The sequence below is a fragment of the Choloepus didactylus genome, chromosome 16, assembly GCF_015220235.1.
Source record: "Choloepus didactylus isolate mChoDid1 chromosome 16, mChoDid1.pri, whole genome shotgun sequence".
Lineage (NCBI taxonomy): Eukaryota > Metazoa > Chordata > Mammalia > Pilosa > Megalonychidae > Choloepus > Choloepus didactylus.
In genome coordinates, this window is record NC_051322.1 from 814,387 (window position 1) to 826,154 (window position 11,768).

At 46.7% G+C, this 11,768-nt stretch overlaps 1 pseudogene; it reads left to right on the plus strand.

The window, feature by feature from the left end:
• Window positions 1–5,335: 5,335 nt before the first annotated feature.
• Window positions 5,336–10,793, plus strand: LOC119511870 (annotated as a pseudogene).
• The last annotated feature ends 975 nt before the right edge of the window (window positions 10,794–11,768 follow it).

An 11,768-nucleotide genomic window follows, 5' to 3' on the forward strand; every position in this document is an offset into this window, starting at 1 on the left:
CCGGCGTTATGGAACTACGAGTCCCAGCAGTCACCGCAAGGCACGGGCGCCCTGGGTGTGGAACGGCGAGTCCCGGCATGCACCGCGGGCCGCTGTCCTGCAACTTTAGTTATACCCTGAGGCCGGCGCCATGAGAACTGAGAGTCTCAGCATGGAACGTGGGCCGCTGTCCTACAACCAAGGTTAAGCGCTGAGGCCTGGAGAGTCCCGGCATGCAACGCGAGGGGCTACGGCCCAACGCTGTGGAACTACGAGTCCCAGCGTGCAACGCGGGCCGCTGCGGTACCCTCCGGTTCTGCGCCGAGGCCGGGCGTCGGGGGCGGCAGTCCCAGCATGCCGCGCGGGCCTCGTCCGGGACGTGGGGAGGCGGCTCGGGCCATCTCCCCCGCGTGCTTGCGGCCGCGCCCTCACCGTGGGCGCCGGGGGCGGGCCTCTGTGGCGTGGCCCTCGAGGGCGTCAGGAGGCTGCGCCGGAGACCTCGCGGTCTGAAGCGGGAGAGGCGGTGTTCGGTGCTCCGGGACTGGGCGCGGTGTGCCGCGATGCGACGCTTAGGGTGAGGAAAGGGAGACGCAGAGTAAACGGACAGAAATGGTGGTGACCTGAGCCGTGAAGTCAGCGCTGCCGCTGTGCCGTCGTTTTTTAAGAAGAATCTACTTGGTCAATAGTTAGGCACGGGGCGTGGCTCCGGTTGTGGTTGGTGTTTGCGCTTTCGAGGAGCTCTCGAGACACGGGGAAGCGCGCCAGAGAGCAGCCTTCTTTCAAGCCCGGGGAGACGCTGTGACGACCGTGGGCGTTTATCCCCCGCCGGTGGCCGCGTCGGTGGAGGAGCCGGAGCTGGAATCCAGGCCGCTGGGCTGGGTTTGACTTCAGGGGTGCAAGGTTTCCCCATGTCCTGAAAGATTTCTTCCAGTTAGTCCTTGTGCTTGATATTCCACCGTTGAGGGTTCACTCCTCCTTGCATTAGAGTTATTTTTACCAAATATGTCCTCTGTGAAAGTGCTCCTGCCCCTAGGAGGCTGCTTAGCCGCCTGAGAGCCTGGTCACTTGCCTGCCCGGTGCCCTTGCCCCTCTTCTCATAGCAGCACCCCCTTTTCCTTTGGGGAGTCTCTCCTTCTGTTAACGGGATTGTCACGGCCCAACAGGGCTTTTGGGGCCGAAGGACTAAAGAAAGCACCTGACACGTTCTGAGACAGGAGCTTTCGTTGGGGGCTGACCCACGGGTGGGAAGTCCTCACCTTGCCCTGAATTCAGGAGCTGCTGTGAATGGCGGCGCGTTCAGAGCTCAACGTGAAGCTGCTCCACCAAAGCAGGGGGTGCACGGAGAGGTCTGTAAGGGTTAGGGCCGAGACGTGCAGATGGGTGGGAGCGGGGGTCTTGTGAGGTCAACAGGGAAGAGGGAAGGACATGGATTATCTTGTAGATAGTAGTGTCTTGGGGGTTTGGGGGATGAGGCAGCTGTAGATGACATTTAGCCCTGGAGGCCTGATTCTCCGGGGAGAGTAGGGCAAACCTTAATTGACCTAGGTCGTGCAGACTGCCGTGTGCACAGGTTCTCAGGTGAAGCCTGTGTCTCTTCCGCGGCATTGCTGAGGTGGGATGGGAGATGCCCGCGGCTCTGCACAGCCCCCACGGCTCACCAGGTGCCTCCCCAGCCCGAGAGCAAGGCTGCCGGCCAGAGAAGCGGCCGAAGCCACCAGGCCAGAACAGAAAGGAGCCCGAGGCACTGGCAGCTGGAGTTTCCCAGGCCAGCTCCACCTGCGACTTCCCGCTTACAAGGGCTGACAGATTTTTTTTTTGTTTAAGCTACTTTCAGTTGGGTTCCCAGCTCTTGTGACCAAAAGAGCCCTCACCACTCTGGTTGCAGGGTTATGTGGGGTGAACAGACGCCCTGGCTTCCCTCCTTCAATTTTTTTATTGCCTGCATTATACATGTGAGAAACAAAGTAACCTTCAACCCACGGTTTGTTTCAGTTTCTTCAGAGACCTGCCTTTCCAGAGAAGCCAGCCTTCCCGCCAGCTTCCAGGCTCCACAGCCTTCCCCAACCCCGGGACGTCGCCAGGTGTCCCCTGGGGGTGTGAGGCGGGAAGGCCTCCATGTCATTATTAAAGAATTACATATTCTTCACAGAAATTTGGAAAACAGCAGATTGAAGAAAAACATAAAGCACACCCATAATGCTAATACGTGGTAATTATCACTGTGAACTTTGCGTGTTCCTTTTTTCTACTATCCTTACATATATAATTTTACTATGCAATTGAGACCATGCTATATATTTTTTCACTTAGATATAAATGTTTTGTGTGTGTCAGTAAAAATTTTGGAAACAGTTTTAATTTTGTAATTATATAGTGGCAGCAGAATGGATGAATATAACTTAGCAAATTGCCACCTTTTGCGATTACAAATACAATTTTTGTGGTTGCAGATTTTTGTATATGCTTCTGCCAGCTTTCCCCAACCTCTGTTCTAGGACTGCAGGAGAACTTGCTGGCTAGAGAACTTTCTGGAGTTTTTTAAAAAACGGATTATGGGAATATGGTGGCAGCAATGACATAGTTTTTCCATCTCTCTGCATCCACACATAAAAACAGAGCAACTAGATAAAACTAAACATATGAACAATTCTTACAGCAAAACTAGGTGGTAAGGAATTCCCGTGAACTCCAAATACAAGTGGCGAAGGCAACAATGGCCACAAGACCTGCGAGTTACCTGGGTCTGCGTGAGACAAAGCAGAGCCCCCAGCAGCTAGTCCCAGCCTGGGATTTACTTTAAGTCTCTGGGAAAGTTTGCACCAGTATTTATTCCCACAGGTGATATATGACCTTTGGCTTTTAAAAACATTTCTTTGAAATGGGAAGGACCATGCTTTTATTAGTGACTTTGAAATATGGACCTCATTCATACAATTGATGGAAGGAGAGGGATAGATAGGTGATCAGAACCTTAACCCCAGGAACATGCCATGTAGTCTTGGCATCGGTTCCAATTAGGATATGCCGTAAATTAAACTTAAGATACCTTTAATTGGTGTGCCAAATTTCATTAAAAACAGCTCTCTTACAAGTATCATAGGACAGAAAAAAAAATATCAAATGAGTTGAAACACAGAATTGTACCTCGTTGGAAAGAATGGGGTACTGTTTTGCAGGAAGTGACATCACGAGCAGGAAAATTTGCATAGGTCCACAACCCTTTATTCAGAAGTCTTAGGACCAGATGCGTTTCAGAGCGCAGCGTTCTTCAGGCTTTAGAAGAGCGATGTGTGTGCACGTCAGATACCTCCCAACCTCCCCAGTGGGGTCTAGGGCAGCACTTTGATAAAACCCATCAATATTTCTGCAGCAAAATGAGTGGAATAAATAAGAGCACAGATAGCCTCATGTGAGGTCAGGTCAGATTTTGCTGCCAAATGAGTTATCCAAAACTTGCCATATTTAGATTTTTTTTGTTTTGGAATTACAGATAAGGGGTTATGAACTCATAATGTGCATTTTAGTGGCGAAGAGGGAAGAGGGAATCTGGCTCTCCTAAACTCTTTAATTCTATCTTTCTGTAGCCTGGTTTTGTTTAAATGGAAACATCTAAAGGATTCTTTCTTCACTTTTCTTAGCTACGGTATGGCCGTAGATTGAATTATGCACCCCAACAAAAACAAGTGCTGAATCCATGCTCCCATGGACGTGCAGTTTGTCAAGTCAGGCCCTTTGAAGATGTGTTGTCAGTGAAGATGTGAATTCATCTGTGTGTAGGATCTTCTACGATCCTATTTAGGGGTGGCCCTACTAAATTGGCTTGGGCCTAATCTATATGGCTGGAGCCCTTTATATGCAGAAGAAATGCGAACGTAGTCAGGGAAGGCTACGGGAAGAATCAATTTACTGGGGACCAGAAGAGCAGATGCAAAGAGAGAGAGATCACCACGTGATTTCAGGCCAATTTACAGGTCCGGGAACCCCAAGGATGGCAGCGAGCTTACACCGAGACACTACATGCTCTGTGGAGAATGCGGGAGCTCGCTGATGCTCCAAAACCATGAGAATAAATTTCTGTTGTTTGCACCAGTGCCATTGCATGGCATTAGTCTTAGCAGCCTTGGCAAATGAAGGCGCAGTTCCTTCAAACTCACTTTGTAGTTAGTATAGAGACTCGGGTCAGTGCTGGTGAGGCCAAACCAAGAGAGAAGATGACAGGCAGAGTACAGGTGTGGGTGTAGCATCTCACCTTGAAAAGGGCTGAGAACTGCTAGGTCCACGTAACTGAATGGAAACTGCAAATTTGTGACTATACTTAAGGACTTTAAGTATCAGATCAACATGTGGCCTCAAGAAGAGCTACCAGAGAGAGGCCACATGTACTGTTTGGCAGTGTCCTGTTTAACTTTTGGCATAATAAAATAAACATTTCCTGTAGTAACAAATGTTTCTGAATCAAATACTTTGGGAATGAGCTCTTTCTTACTTCATAATGTCAATTAGTATACTTGAAAAGTATGGGGCTAGATAATGGGAATTAGATACGTAAGAAAAATCAAATCCCAGTCCACTGTAGATGCCTTTTAGAGATCTACTACCTGTAGAATCTCTCAAAAATAAAGTCATGATTTCTAGGCCAAAAAAGAAAAACTAAGAAAATGAATGTCAACCAGTTTTTACTCTTCTTCATTACTTTACTTTTCTTCTTCTATTGATTTCTTTTGTGAATTCCTCCCTAAGTTCCCATTCAAGCAAAATAGGGACTTGCCTTCGGTTTTAGCAACACTGACTCTTCCTCCTGGTAATTCTGTTTACCTTGCGTGGACCGCAGTGACAGGGCTAGCACTTACCCATGTCAGGGGTGACTTCTGCCCTCTGTCCTCCATGCGTTCCTGTGCCCAGAACCCACCCACCCGCCGAGCCAGTGGCTCTTGTTCACCTCTTGGTGGGTGAGGTGCCCCGAGCCCCTGATGCGGATGCCAGAGACAGGTGGCCCGGCTGCAGCCCCCACCTCCAACCTCCAGTAGAGATCTGCAATTAACTAGGGGGCCGCGCTCCAAGGCCCTCAGAAGGAAAGTACCTGCTTTTTAAGAAAATACCACTTATTTGAATAATGTTGAAATTACGAATGACAGATGTAACATAAGAAGTTTTGCTTAATTTTGTTATTTTTCCTAGTGACTGGGCAGGGGAGGGTTGTGGCCAGGCTAGACCACTAGACTTTGGACACATGAGAATGATAGTTTAGTCTGGGCTTGAGCTAGCACGTGCTTTGGCCTAGTCCTGAAGTACCAGAGGAGCTGGCCAAGGCCCTGGTGAGTGACGTTGCTGGAGGCCGTCGGGCCCACCTAGCCCCATGCTCGTGGGGTGAGGTTTCGCCACAGCAGAACAGCAAGGAGGTGCGGGCTCCGCTGCAGCCCCGTGTGCTGTCGTGTAAGGCAGAAATTCTGCCCCTCAAGGGGTTTCCCCCATCCGCCGAAGCCAGGCTTCCAGTCTTGACCTCTGTGCTGCCCCTGTGGCAGGGCCGCGGCCGCCCACTTTGTCCCCATCGGGGCTTCCCCGGGCCGCGGCCAGCTGGCCCCCCATAGGCAGCAGTTCTGTCTTTACGTTCAAGTGCTGTTCGACTTGAAGGCGTGTGACTCCCACCATGTGCATTTAAACTGAGCCCTGGCAGTGGCCTGCCCCTGCCCAGCCCACAGCTGCCCCAGGACTCCCCGCTGCAGGTGCAAACCTGCGCGTCTTCCTGGACCTGCTTCCCTTTGCTCAGGCCGAGTTCAGAAACATTTGTCATTGCAAGGCCCTGCGTGGAGCCGTGCGGGCATCCAGGGAGAGAGGCTGCTCCTGCCCCTGGAGCGAGCCTGCTGTCCCCAAGGCCGGGAACCCGCCCCAGCTTCCCTGCTCGGTGCCTCCACCGGGCCCTGCTCCTCCGGCCCTGACTCCGGGGCCAGCCTGCCTGAACCGCCAGCCCGACCCTGAGGGGCGATGGTCGGTGTGGACAGAGGTCCGCCAGCCGGTGCAGCAGCAGCCCCCTCGGGCTGTGCCACCACCACAACCCTTCCTGCCGGCCTGGGACGTCTGCAGCAATCAAGCCAGGGGCGCCCCTGCCTGCCTGGGCCCCCTGCCGCCCCGGCAGCCCCTGCCCCCCTCTGGGACCCGGCGACACCCCAAGATGCGCCTTCTCTTCCCACGCCTGGCCCCCAGCACGGTCGCCTGGTGCTGTCGTCCGGGTTCCAGGAAATCCCAGGAAGTGATGTCCTGTCATACTTAATTTTGTAGCCCTTTGGCTTGAATAGCACACAGTAGGGACTTCATGAATGAAGATGATCTGGCAGAGATTAGAATTATTTAAAAGGCATAAGGCCATACAAAGCAATAATTATAACAAGATATCATTGGATTTTAATAGGGGGATAAATAGGAGGATGGATGATGGATAGGCAGATACAGATGTAATATGTGAAGCAGTAACAGCACCCTAAGGAGGAAGGAAATGGAGCTCTACGCAGTGAACTTTCTGTATCTTACTGGAATTAAGTTAGTATAAATCTGACATAGCTACTGATAATGTAAATTGTATATTGTAAGCTCTATAATAACCACTAAGAAAATAACTTTTAACAGTATAGTTAAAAATTATTAAAGGAATTAAAATGATACCCTAGAAAATATCCAATTAATACAAAAGAAGGCGGAAAATGAAAAACAAACAAAAAAAGGCTTGAGACATTTAGAAGACAAAAAGCAAAACAGCAGATGTAAATCCACTCATATCATTAATAGTATTAAATGTGAGTGGAATAAACAACCAGCCAAAAGGCAGAGATTGGCAGATTATAAATGAGAACTGATTATATGTGGTCTCCAGGATACATAATTTAGATTTATAGATGCAAATGGGTTAAAAGTAAAATGATGGAAAATATATATCATGCAAACAGTAATCTTAAGAGAGCTGGGGTTGTTTTACTATTAGTAGACAAAACAGATTTTAAAATAAAAAATGTTACAAGAGATAAAGAGGGACATTTTATAGTGATAAACGGGCCAGTCCATAAGAAAGATGTAATAATTATAAACATCTCTGCATCCAACATCTGAGTTTCAAAATACATGAAATAAAATTCACAGAATTAAAAGAGATAGGCAATTCAAGTATAATAATTGGGAACTTCAATACCTTCGATTTCGACAGTGGATAGAACACCTAGGCAGAAGGTCAATAGGCTAAGAAGACTTGAACAGCACCACAAATCAACTAGACCCACAGACATCTAGAGAACACTCCATCCTAGAGCAGCCAACTGCAGATTCTTATGCCCGTATGGAACTTTATCTAGGATAGATCATATACCAGGCCAAGAAACAAGTCTCAAAAAGTTTAAAAGGATTGAAATCATACAAAGCTTGTTCTCTGACCACAGCAGAATTAAATTAGAAATTTACAAAAGAAGGAAATTGAGGAAATACACAATTGTGTGGAAATTAAACAATACACTGCTAAATAACCAACGGGTCAAAGAAACCACAGAGAAGTCAGAAATTGCTTTAAGATGAATGAAAATGAAAATATAAATATCCTAAAACTTACAGGATGTAGCTAAACCAGTGCATAGAGGAAAATTTATGGTTGTAAACACCTATATTAAAAAGAAGAAAGATAACAAAATAAATAGTTTAGCCTTCTATCAGAAACTAGAAAATACAGTGGACTCTTACTTGGTTATGAAAAAGAATAAGGGACTGATGCATGCTGCAGTGTGAATGAATCTTGAAAACATTATACTAAGAAAAGAAGCCAGTCACAAAAGGCTACATATTTTATGATCCCATTTGTATGAAATGTCTAGAATAGGCAAATCTATAGAGACAGAAAGGAAATCCGTGGTTGCCCAGGGCTGGATGAGTTGGGGGAAGGGAGGGATGGAGAGTAACTGGTGATGGATACAGAGTTTCTTTTGGGGGTGATGAAAGATTCTAAAATTAGATTCTGGTGGTGGTTGCGTAACTCTATAAATATATTAAAACCCTTGAATCATATGCTTTAAATGGATGGATTTTATGGTACGTAAATTGTATCTCTATGATGCTATTTTAAAATACTTCAAGTACATTCATCATTGAAATAGTTCCTGGGTGATGCCAGTATGAGATGATGCCTACTATGAGAGCAATATTATTACTGTGTGTAAATGTTCATTGAACCCAAAGCTCAACTAGGCATGTGGGAAACGGGCTTATGCTGCAATACCATAGGCACCTTCAATTTTGAATTTCCTGACTAGGTGTCTTATTAGTTTAGTTTATGCCATTTATTAAAAGTGGAATATTTTAAAATGAGAATTACAGTTTTCTTTGCCTGAGCATCTTTCTATAAAGCTCTTTCTATACTTGAGTTGGACATAAAGTAAGAGATCAAATCTTGAAAAAATATGTTGACTTTATTTTAAGTAATAATTTTGCTCTGTAAATAATAACTTCTGTAGCATAGTCTCCCCCTTTCCAGACAAGCACATGTGATTCAGCTTCAAGTGCTCACAGAGGCCCTAGGCTAGTGCAGGGTTCTGGAATGCCACGCACCACGGTGGCTTGTAATAAGATAATGGAACTCCACAGCTGCCCCAGGTAGGGCTACCTGGGAACCCAACGAGATTCCATTACCAGAAGTGGGGAGGACAGGGAAGTAGGAGTGAAAAGGTAGACTCCTTCACCCGCCATTTACCGGGCCGTGCTCAGGTTGCGAATAAGGGACTGCTCAACTGGGAGTTTACCAAGAGGATCCAAATCTAGAAAAAAAGACTAGACCAGGTAACCTCTGCATTACTGTGTCAGTTTGAAACTGTTATGTGTCCCAGAAAAGCCATGCTCTTTTAAACCAATCTTGTGGGTATAGGCTTATGGTGGGTGAGATCATTTGATTAGGTTGTTTCCATGGAAATGTGACCACACCCACTCCCAAGATGGCTCTTAATTAGTTGACTGGAGTCCTTAAGAGCATTCAGGGAGACAGAAAACTCAGACACACACGCGCATGGAGAGAGAGAGAGAGAGAGAGAGAGAGAGAGAGCGAGCGAGAGAGCGAGAGAGCTCAGAGCCAACACAGACCCAGTTGCTTGGAGATGCAGAAGAAAAGATGTTTGGAGATGTTAGGCTAAGAAATGTAGACCAGAGTTTGCCCCGGAGAAGCTGAGAATCCAGAGACGCTTAAGGAGAAAGCCACTGGGATCAGAAGCTGAAAGCAACACAACCCAGAAGCAAAGGACCAGCAGATGCCAGCCATGTGCCTTCCCAGCTGACGGAGGTGTTCCGGATGCCATCGGCCATTCTTCAGTGAAGGTGTCTCTTGTTGATGCCTTAGTTTGGACACTTTTGTGGTCTTAGGACTGTCAATTTGTAACCTAAGAAATCCCCTTTATAAAAGCTGATCCATTTCTGGTATACTGCATTGCAGCAGCTTTAGCAAACCGGAGCAGTTCCTTCCCACCCCGAGAGTCTAGGCCCCCGGCGCAGTGTGAGAGCCGTCTTCCTGAGGTGAGACTCAAGCCTTCCCATTCTCTAATTCTAAAACAGCTCCTGCAAACCACCTGCTGGTTAAGAAATGTTTGTTTCAATTTTTCAGTCCTTTCGATGTTACTAGAAAGGAATGTTTTAAATATTCTGAAATGTAGCATTAAGTATGAATTTATTATGGGCCATATGCTGATAATTTTTATGCTAGGTGGCATCACATAGAGATTCATTTTACTATTTTTGTTTGAAATATTCTATAATAAAAGCATTAAGGAAAAAACTATTAAATAATGATGTAAAAGCATCAAAGGAAAAATGGAAACATGAAAACATCCCCGTAGTTGCTGGCGGCAGCTGAAGCGGCAGCGGAAGAGGGGAGAGGCCACCACGGAAGACGGTGTCCACCAAGGAGCTGGAGCGGTGGGCCAAGCAGCTGAGTGAGTGCAAACAGCTTAACGAGAACCAAGTGTGGACCCTGTGTGAAAAGGCTAAGGAAATTTTAACAAAAGAATCAAATGTGCAAGAGGTTCGTTGTCTGGTTACCATCTGTGGAGATGTTCATGGTCCATTCCATGAGCTTACAGAACTCTTCAGAACTGGCAGGAAATCACCAGACACAAGCTGTCTGCTTGTGGGTGACTACGTCAACAGAAGTTATTATTCCATGGAGACTGACTCTTCTTGAGGCATCGAAGGTGCATTATCCAGAACACATCACTGTATTGAGAGGAAACCATGAAAGCCAACAAATTACCCAAGTATATGGCTTTTATGATGAATGTGTACGAAAGCATGGAAATGCCAGTGTTTGGAAATATTTCACAGATCTGTTTGATTCTCTTCCGCTCCCAGCTGTGGTGGATGGACAGATGTTCTGCCTCCATGGTGGCCCTCTCCATCCGCGGACACATTGGGTCATAGCAGAGCCCTGGGACATTACAGGAAGTGCCGCATGAGGGCCAGTGTGTGACCTGCTGTGGTCAACCAGATGACCATGGTGGGCGGGGCCTTTCTCCACATGGTGCCGCTGACACGTTTGGACCAGACATTTCTGAAACGTTCATCCTCGCCAATGGCCTCGCACTGGATTCTCGCACTCACCAACTTGTAACGGAGGGACACACCTGGCGTGACAATGGGAAGGTGCCTCCCGTCTTCAGTGCACCCGATTATCATTACTGTTCTGGGAACCAGGCCGCTGTCATGGAGTCCGATGGCACTGTAAAGTCCTCCTCCCTTCAGCTTGGCCCAGCGCCTCGCTGGGGAGAGCCTCGTGTCACCTGGTCACCCCAGACCACTTCCTGTAAACTGCTCCTCAGGAAACCTGCCTTCCTATGTGGAAGTATACCTGGTCTTTTAAAAATATGTGTATTTAAAAACAAACAAAAATGGGATTCTTGCTAGTGGTGTTGTCTGACCCTACTATTGTATTGTATATTTTATTTTCTTTTTATTATCTTTTTTATTATTCATTAAAGAAACCTTTTTTTTCATAGTAATCAATATGTTCAAGTGCTAACTGTGGTGATAAATGCACAACTGTATGATGATACCATGAACAACTGATTGTACACAGTGGAAAATTATATGGTTTGTGAATATAGCTCTATAAAATTGTATGGAAAATATAAACAGGGATAAAAGTGCTGGAGAAAACATGGAGAGAGTGATGTATGTATTTATTGTTGATGAGGAGGCAGAATGGTGCAGCCTTTCTGGAGGACAGTGGGGAGGTTCCACACGAAGCTAAGCATGTGGGGCCATAAGGTCCTGCGACCTCATTAGGGGGCATTTACTTGGAGGATCTGAGAGCAGGGACATGGATGGACATTTGCACACTGCTGCTTATGGAGAGAGTACACACGATTTGCAATGGGTGGAGGTGGCCTAAGGGTACATCAACTGAGGAACAGAATGGTGAACTGTTGTGTGTGCATACAATGGAATATAGAGCTACTGCAAGAAGGAGTGAAGCTGTTAGACACATAACACCTGAAGATAGTATTTTGAGTGAACTACACCAGAAACAAAGGCAAATACTAAAATGCCTCACCAATATGGACTAACTACAATGTGTAAACTCAGAATTGAATCTTAGAGCACAGCTTATCAGGGGAATGATAATTGCAATGGTCCCTAGGGTGTAACCTCTTACAGCAGTCACAACTATTCCTGAATTGTAATGGCTATCTCCAAACTCTGAGATGCTGATCCCTTTGTGTATCAGCATCTTGGGGTAATTTTGGGTAACTGTGTGACACCTGAAACTTTGGGTAACTGTG